Consider the following 8129-nt stretch of genomic DNA (forward strand, 5'->3'; position numbering starts at 1 on the left):
ACCAATTCTGTCCATGTTAGCACTGGCAGATACAAAGGGAAATATTAAAGACAATTTTTCTAAGGCATAACTTGTCAATTTAGAACTTAAGTTTTGGAGTTTCTAATGATTTGGGTGATACATTAGATTTTCCTTTTCACTCTCCTTCAAAATAGTCTATTAAGTAAAGTAAATTAATGTTATAAACATTTTGTTTGGGAACTGTTTAATCAACTGAAAAAAATTTAGAGAAATATCTATGTGCTACAATGGCTAATAATAAACTATTATATTAGAACAATAAGTTTACTTTTTGGCTTCTAGCTCATGGTGGTGAAGGTGCAACTTCTTTTGGTCATCCCAAATTTGGGCTCATCTGACACTGGCAGCTACTCTGCAGGATCCAGGCCAAGCTTCCACCTTGATAGCCACCATGCCTCTCAAGTTTGAACCTAATGAAATTAAAGTCTTGCTTTTAAGGTGCACTGGTGGTGAAGTTGGTGCCATATCAGCTCTGGCTCCCAAAATTGGTCCCTTAGGTTTGTCTCCCAAAAAGGTTGGTGAAGAAATTGCCAAGGCAACTGGTAACTGGAAAGGGCTAAGGATCACAGTGAAACTTACCATTCAGATCAGACAAGCCCAGATTGAGGTTGTGCTTTCTCCCTCAGCCTTGATCATCAAAGCTCTAAAAGAACCTCCTCATGACAGAAAGAAGCAGAAAAATATTAAACACAATGGAAACATCACTCTTGATGAGATTGTCAACATTGCTCAAGAGATAAGGCACCAGTGTGTGGGCTGCAACATTGATGGCAGGCATTCTCATGATGTCATTGATGACATCAGTAGTGGCGCTGTGGAATGCCCAGCAAATATTTTTTTGAGAGTTAATGTTATTCTATTTATTTATTTTTTTAATATAAATTTATTTATTTTTAGTTTTCAATATTCACTTCCACAAGTTTTTGAGTTCCAAATTTCTCACCCCTCCCCCCACCCCAAGATGGCATGCATTCTGAATACCCCTTCCCCTGGTCTGCCTTCTCTTCTATCTCTCCCCCATCCCTTCTCTTATCCCCTTCCCCTTCTATTTTCCTGTAGAGAAGGATAGACTTCGGTACTCCATTTCCTGTATTTCTTATTTCCCAGTTGCATGTGAAAACATTTTTTAAAAACATGTGTTTTTAAAACTTTGAGTTCCAAGTTTTCTCCCTTCCTCCCTCCCCACCCAGCCTCATTGAAAAGGCAAGCAACTCAATATAGGTTGTACATGTGCAGCTATGCAAAACAATTCCTTAATAGACATGTTGTGAAAAACTAACTCTATTTCCCTTAATCCCATCCTGCCCTCCCATCTTTTCTATTCTTTCTTTTGACCCTGTCCCTCCTCAGAAGTATTTCTTCTGATTACCCTTTCCCAATCTGCCCTCCTCTCTATCATCCCCTGCTCTCTTGTCCCCTTCTCCCCCTATTTTCCTGTAGGGTAAGACAGATTTCCATACCCAATTGAATGTGTATGTTATTCCTCCTTAAGCCAAATCCTATGAGAATAAGATTCCCTCATTCCCTCTCACCTTCCCCTGTTTCCCCTCCACTGTGAGAGACTTTTCTTTTCTGATGTGTTTGTTGTGTGAGATAATTTACCTCATTCTACCTCTCCCTTTCTTCGAATCCTCTCTCATCCCTTAATTTTATTCTCCAGATATGACCCCTTAATCTTCAACTCACCCTGTGCCCTCTATCTATCTATCTATCTATACATGCATACATTTTTTTTCCTTCAACTACCCTAATACTGACAAAGTTCTCATGAGTTACAAATATCATCTTTCCATGTAGGAATGTAAACAGTTCAATCATAATAAGTCTCTTATGATTTCTCTTTCCTGTTTACCTCTTCATGTTCCACTTGAGTCCTGTATTTGAAAGTCAAATTTTCTGTTTAGCTCTGGTCTTTTCATCAGGAATGCTTGAAAGTCCTCTATTTCACTGAATGACCATTTTTTCCCCTGAAGGATTATACTCAGTTTTGCTGGGTAGGTGATTCTTGGTTGTAATCCTATCTCCTTTGCCCTCCGGAATATTATATTCCATGCCCTGTGGTCCTTTAATGTAGAAGCTGCTAAATCTTGTGTTATCCTGATTGTGTTTCCACAGTACTTGAATTGTTTCCTTCTGGCAGCTTGTAATATTTTCTCCTTGACCTGGGAACTCTGGAATTTGGCTACAATATTCCTAGGAGTTTTCCTTTGGGGATCTCTTTCAGGAGGAGATCTGTGGATTCTTTCAATTTCTATTTTGCCCTCTGGTTCTATATATCAGGGCAGTTTTCCTTGATAATTTCTTGAAAGATGATGTCTAGGCTCTTTTTTTGATCATGGCTTTCAGATAGTCCAATAATTTTTTCTCTCTCCTGGATCTATTTTCCAGGTCAGTTGTTTTTCCAATGAGATATTTCACATTGTTTTCTAATTTTTCATTCTTTTGGATTTGTTTTACAGTGTCTTGATTTCTCATAAAGTCACTGTCTTCCAATTGCTCTATTCTAATTTTTAAGGAAGTATTTTCTTCAGTAATCTTTTGGACTTCCTTTTCCATTTGGCTAATTTTTCTTTTTAGGGCATTTTTCTCCTCATTGGCTTTTTGGACCTCTTTTGCCATTTGGGTTAGGCTGTTTTTTAAGGTGTTATTTTCTTCAGTATTTTTTTGGGTCTCCTTTAGCAAGCTGTTGACTTGTTTTTCATGATTTTCTTGCATCACTCTCATTTCTCTTCCCAGTTTTTCCTCTACTTCCCTTACTTGCTTCTCAAAATCCCTTTTGAGCTCTTCCAAGGCCTGGGACTGATTCATATTTTTCTTGGAGGCTTGGGATGTAGGAGCTTTGATTTTATTGTCTTCTTCTGGTTGTATATTTTGATCTTCTTTTTCACCAAAGTAAGATAATATAATCTGACTCTTTTTGTGCTGCTTGCTCATGATCCCAGCCAATTACTTGAGTTTTAAACTCTTTGTTAAGGTAAGAGTCTGCTTCCAATGTGGAGAGTGTACTGTCCCAAGCTTCAGGGGTTTGTGTAGCTGTTTTCAGAGATACTTGTAGGGACCTGTAAATTTTCAGTTCTTCCAAGGTGGTATGATAAGGGGCGAGGTGTTTACTCCTTTCCTGGCCTGTGACCACAAGTATTCCTTTCTGTCCTGTAACTGTGAGGAGGGGTTCCTCTCCACAGCCACTACAAGCTCCACCACGCCAGCGCTCCTCCTCACCCCAGCACCGTGTCCCAGAACTGTGACCCAGATCCACACACGGGCAAAGCAAGAGATTCCTGCCTCAGCACTGGCAAAGAGATCCCTGCAGTCCCTCTCTGATCAGCCACTGGATTCCCCCTCAGTCTGTGGGCTGGAAGCTCGGGAAGCAGCTGCCCCCCCAGGGCCATGCTCTTGGGGAATGGAGCTGAACCCCTTCCTCTCTGACACACCGACAACAGACTTTTCCACTGACCTTCTAAGTTGTCTTTGGCATTCGTGGATTGAGGAGTCTGGAAACCTCCACAGCTGCCCTTGATTCAGTCCTCTGTGGCCTGCTCCAGGTTTGCTGTGGCCTGCGCACCCACGCTGCGCTGCGCTCCCAGCCCGGTGCGATACACCTTTCTGATCAATCATCCAGGTTGTCTTGGGCTGGAAATTTGTTTCACTCTGTCTTTTTGTGGGTTCTGCTGCTTCAGAATTTGTTTAGAGCCATTTTTGATTAGCATTTGGCAGGGTTTGGGGGAGAGGTCAAGCAAGTCACTGCTTTCACTCCTCCATCTTGGCTCCGCCCCCAAACGCCCAGCAAATTAAAAGCTACAAAGGAGACTACTTCAGTAAATTAACATTTGACAACAACAACAACAACAGAACAAAACAAAACAAAACAAAATCTGAAAATTCTCAAGTTTTTATCAGTCAAGGTTGTAGTTGTATTAAGCAGACTGTTAAAAGGGGGGAACCTTAGATTCCATCAGCTATTGGGTCCGCTGTACCTTAACTGTATTAATGGTTAAGATTATTAAAATCTTGTTCATACTGTACCTGTAAAGCAGAGGAATCCCACAAAAAATTATACCATTTTTTCCTCAAGAAAGAGAGAAATTCAGTCAGAATTACCAACACAGAAACCATAGAGACATTTCTAAATCATTGAATTAATTATCATCAGGCATATATACTAGAGAAGAAATGGCCAACACAGCAACAGAGATTAATTTGGTTTGCTTGGAGCTATGAACAGCACCTTGACAGTCAGCTGAAGTCATTAGCTCAATAATATATAAACTTATCCACGATTACTTATTTGTAACAAATATATTTTTAACAATACTAAAAATAAAACACATTTTTTTTTTCCTGGATGAAGATTTACCATGGATTGACTCTTTTCTTATGTCTAGTAGGACATATGATAGACACAAAGACTTACAAAATCCTATCATAGAAAGAGAAAAAAAAATGTGGAGAGGAGGAAAAGGGGAGAAAAAGGGAAAGATAGAGAATGCAAAAATTATCCCTGGTACTTATTACAACTCCAGCTTGGAGCAGATCTAGGGCAGCAGGAGACTTTGTGCCACATTACTCCTTCATGGCCAGCTGGGAGGGCAGGTGGTCCAGAGACATGCCAAGAGTATGCCACTGGCCTTGTTCAACAGAAGGGAAGAGAAGGATAGGAGTGGCAGGTAACTGCCTTTGTTGCCAGTTAGAAATGAAGAGAGAGCCAGAAGGAAAGGTCGAAAACAAAACTCTAGTAGCTCTCATTATAACCCTGCCTACCACCAAGAAGTCAGGTCACCTGCTTTTAGTAATAGTTCTTCTAGGACACAAGGCTGTACCTCAGCTCTAAGCATTATTTTCAAATGGGAAATCTCCCACTCAATCCCATGACCTATTTGGATAACATTAATTGACCTGGTAGAGGGAGGTGAGAGAGGGACAGATATTTTTCACATCCTTATTTGCAAAGCAGGGGGTATCAGATGTTAACTATAACATTTCTAAGGAAAGCAAAGAATTAAGGACACCTCACATCAAGTATAGATATTTAAAAGAACAGACCCAGGCCAGCAGGCCCAGGTATCTCTGCTATATCCCTTGAAAATGAATTTTCCTTCTACATATGACACAGTATTACTCTATGGCTTCACTGTTTCTTTCCCTGTCCCTGAAATAATTTATTAGCTGCCATTTAAGATAAAATATTACCTCTCTTCACATTTATTGAACCTCATCCTTCTAACCCGACCTCATGAGTGTCCTGATCCATCTTTTCCATTGAAATTCCCTCTGAAATTTCCTATTCCATATGTAACAAACTTCTTTTCTTCCTGGTCCCCTTTTTCTCCCTCTTCTTTCATCTATTCACACTTTTCGAGATCTGGTTCCCCTTTGATTCCATTGCCTTTCTGGCTATTTTTTTCTGTCATGAAGTGTACTTTCTCTCACATCCTCTCCCTCTTCCCATGCCCTCCATCTCTATGGTCTTGGAGAGGGAGACAGAATATTCCTTGCTCCCCATTTCAAGATGCTCCCTTTACCTCTTTCTTTCAGCAACTTTCCTAATTTTGGAGTCCAAATAATTAAATTTTTCTTTCCAATCAAAACTATGACAGTTGTAGAGTTTTGACTCCAAGATAATTCTCTCTCCTTCTTCAAGGATTTTAACACTTAGATCATCATTTTTCTTTCCTCCCTTAGTCCAGCCCTCATAGTATGGAACTTTAATATTCCTGTAGCTGCTCCATCAAACTTCCTAACTTCCCTTTTCCTTAATCTCCATGAGTTCTATGACCTACTCTTTCACTTTACCTCAGACACACATAGGGATGGTAATATAATAGATATGGTCATTAAGTGCAAGTGTTCCGTTTCCCAAATAAGAAATTCTGGCATTAACTCTAACTCTTTTATCATGAACTTTTTTGTTCTATGTCTCCCTATGGTTCAATCATCATACATCTTGTACTCTCCCTAACTGAGAATTCCATTCTCTGCACTGTTCAGCATTTTTTCAATACTTTTCTGATTTTGCTGTCCTATATTTTCAACCTCAAACTAATAGGTAGCCATTTCTACTCTAGATTGTTCTCTGCTTTGGAATCCCTCACCCTTATCCTAATTCTGCTATTCCTCTGCTAAACGTTAACTATGGATTACTCCTATCATCTGCTTCCTTGGCTCCTACTCACTAGCTCGATAAATGAAAGTGGCAGAAGTCTTACAACTGTTCTGAGTGGGCATATTACAAATTTATCTTGTCCCACCTCAACTGGGCTTCCGATGTATCAAGGCACTCCTTTATTCTTCCTAATTGATTCTTCATCTCAGTTCCCACAGAGGATTTTTAAAACCATATTTTTCTTCCTCAAATCCAACAAACCTCTTCCTCTTTCCTCTAGCTGAGTAATTTGTGTCATCCTTTATGGGAAAAAATGAGGCCATTTAATATGAACTTCCTCTTTTGCCATTCTGTTCATCTAAAGCCCATTGGCATCATATCCAGGAGTATGCTAGAGCTAGATTTAATGAGCTTTTGAGAATTCATTATTAAATTTTCAGAGAACATCTACACCTCAGAAATCAGTGGTTGCTACAAATCAGGGCTTGATTTTTAGTTTTATTGATTATCTTAACTTAAGGAACTGTTCATAATGCAGATTACACTTAGAAGTTTGTGTGTAGTCCCCTCCTCTCAGAAAGCCTGGTTGTTAAACATTTACCAGAATGCCCCTATATTGCTCTATTGACATTGCTTAAGCTCAGCAGGAGGGTGGTATGAGGCTCAAGAAATGAAATCATTACCAATTAGATGTCTAGTGACTATAGACTGCTGCTGTTAATGATGGTAATAATGAAAACTAATATTTATATAGCACTTTAAGGTTTGCAAATTGCTTTCTCTTATTTCAGCCTCATTATGCCACACATCACAACCCATTCTGTCCTCTTTTCCCATAGTCTCTGAGGAAAAGGTGGCCCTTAAGGCCAACCCCTTTTCAAGCCCACTTTGTCCCATTCTGTCCCATCTTCTGTAGCAAATTCCACTGTAAAGAATCTTCACTCTCTTAAATCATCAATCTCTCTTTCTCAATTGATCCCTTCCCTTCAAACTTGCCCAAGTCCTTCTTAAAAAAAAAATCTTCACTATTCCCTACTGTCTCCTCAAACTACTATCCTATTTCTTCTCATCCTTTCCCAGAAAAATTCTTCAAAAATGTTTTCTACAATTGTTGGTCTATTTTCTTTCCTGTCATTCACTCTTCAGCCCTTTGCAAAATGGTTTCTGACAACTGAATTGAACTCACTTTTTCCAAAGTTACTAATTATACCTTAATTGGGAAATAATATTAATATGAATAAATAGTGTTTTCTTAATCTGTATCCTTCTTAGGTTCTCTTTGCAGTATGTAACTGTTGATCATGTTCTCCTTAATGCTCACTGTTATTTAGGTTTTATAACATTTTTCTTTTCTTCTTATTGTTTTTGTACCTCTCTGAACTCATCTTCAATAAAGTGTGCTTGCACATTGAATGGTCCCTAAGGTTTTGTCCTAGGTCCTCTTCTCTTCTCTTCTCTTCTCTTCTCTTCTCTTCTCTTCTCTTCTCTTCTCTTCTCTTCTCTTCTCTTCTCTTCTCTTCTCTTCTCTTCTCTTCTCTTCTCTTCTCTTCTTCTTCTTCTTCTTCTTCTTCTTCTTCTTCTTCTTCTTCTTCTTCTCCTTCTCCTCCTCCTCCATCCCCTCCTCCACCTTCTCCTCCCCATCCTCCTCCTCTTCTCCTCCCCATCCTCCTCCTCCTCTTCCTTCTTTCTTCTTCTTCTCCTCCTTCTTCATCATCTTCTTCTCCTTCTTCCTCTTCTCCTCCTTCTTCCTTTTCTCCTCCTTCTTCTCCTCCTCTTCCTTCTCTCTCTCTCTTTCTCTGAAGATGCAGCTCAGCCACCATCTTTTGTTTGTTCTTCCAGCTACCCTCCCTCACAACTGTATATATTTGTTTTGTATAGATTTGGATTTAATAACTTCATATTTATATTTATTTAGTTATATGTTTGTTGAGAGTAGTGTTTTTTTGTTCTTTGCACTTGCACTCTTAGGGACTAGCACAGTTCCTGACATGTACCATATACTTAATAA

General features: G+C 39.3%; 1 pseudogene; it reads left to right on the top strand.

Annotated features, from left to right (window-relative positions):
* The first annotated feature begins 412 nt into the window (after nt 1-412).
* LOC110214988 (large ribosomal subunit protein uL11 pseudogene) lies at nt 413-7420 on the top strand (annotated as a pseudogene).
* Nucleotides 7421-8129: the final 709 nt, after the last annotated feature.

This window comes from Phascolarctos cinereus, unplaced genomic scaffold (genome assembly GCF_003287225.1).
Source record: "Phascolarctos cinereus isolate Bilbo 61053 unplaced genomic scaffold, phaCin_HiC Scaffold_726;HRSCAF=1367, whole genome shotgun sequence".
Lineage (NCBI taxonomy): Eukaryota > Metazoa > Chordata > Mammalia > Diprotodontia > Phascolarctidae > Phascolarctos > Phascolarctos cinereus.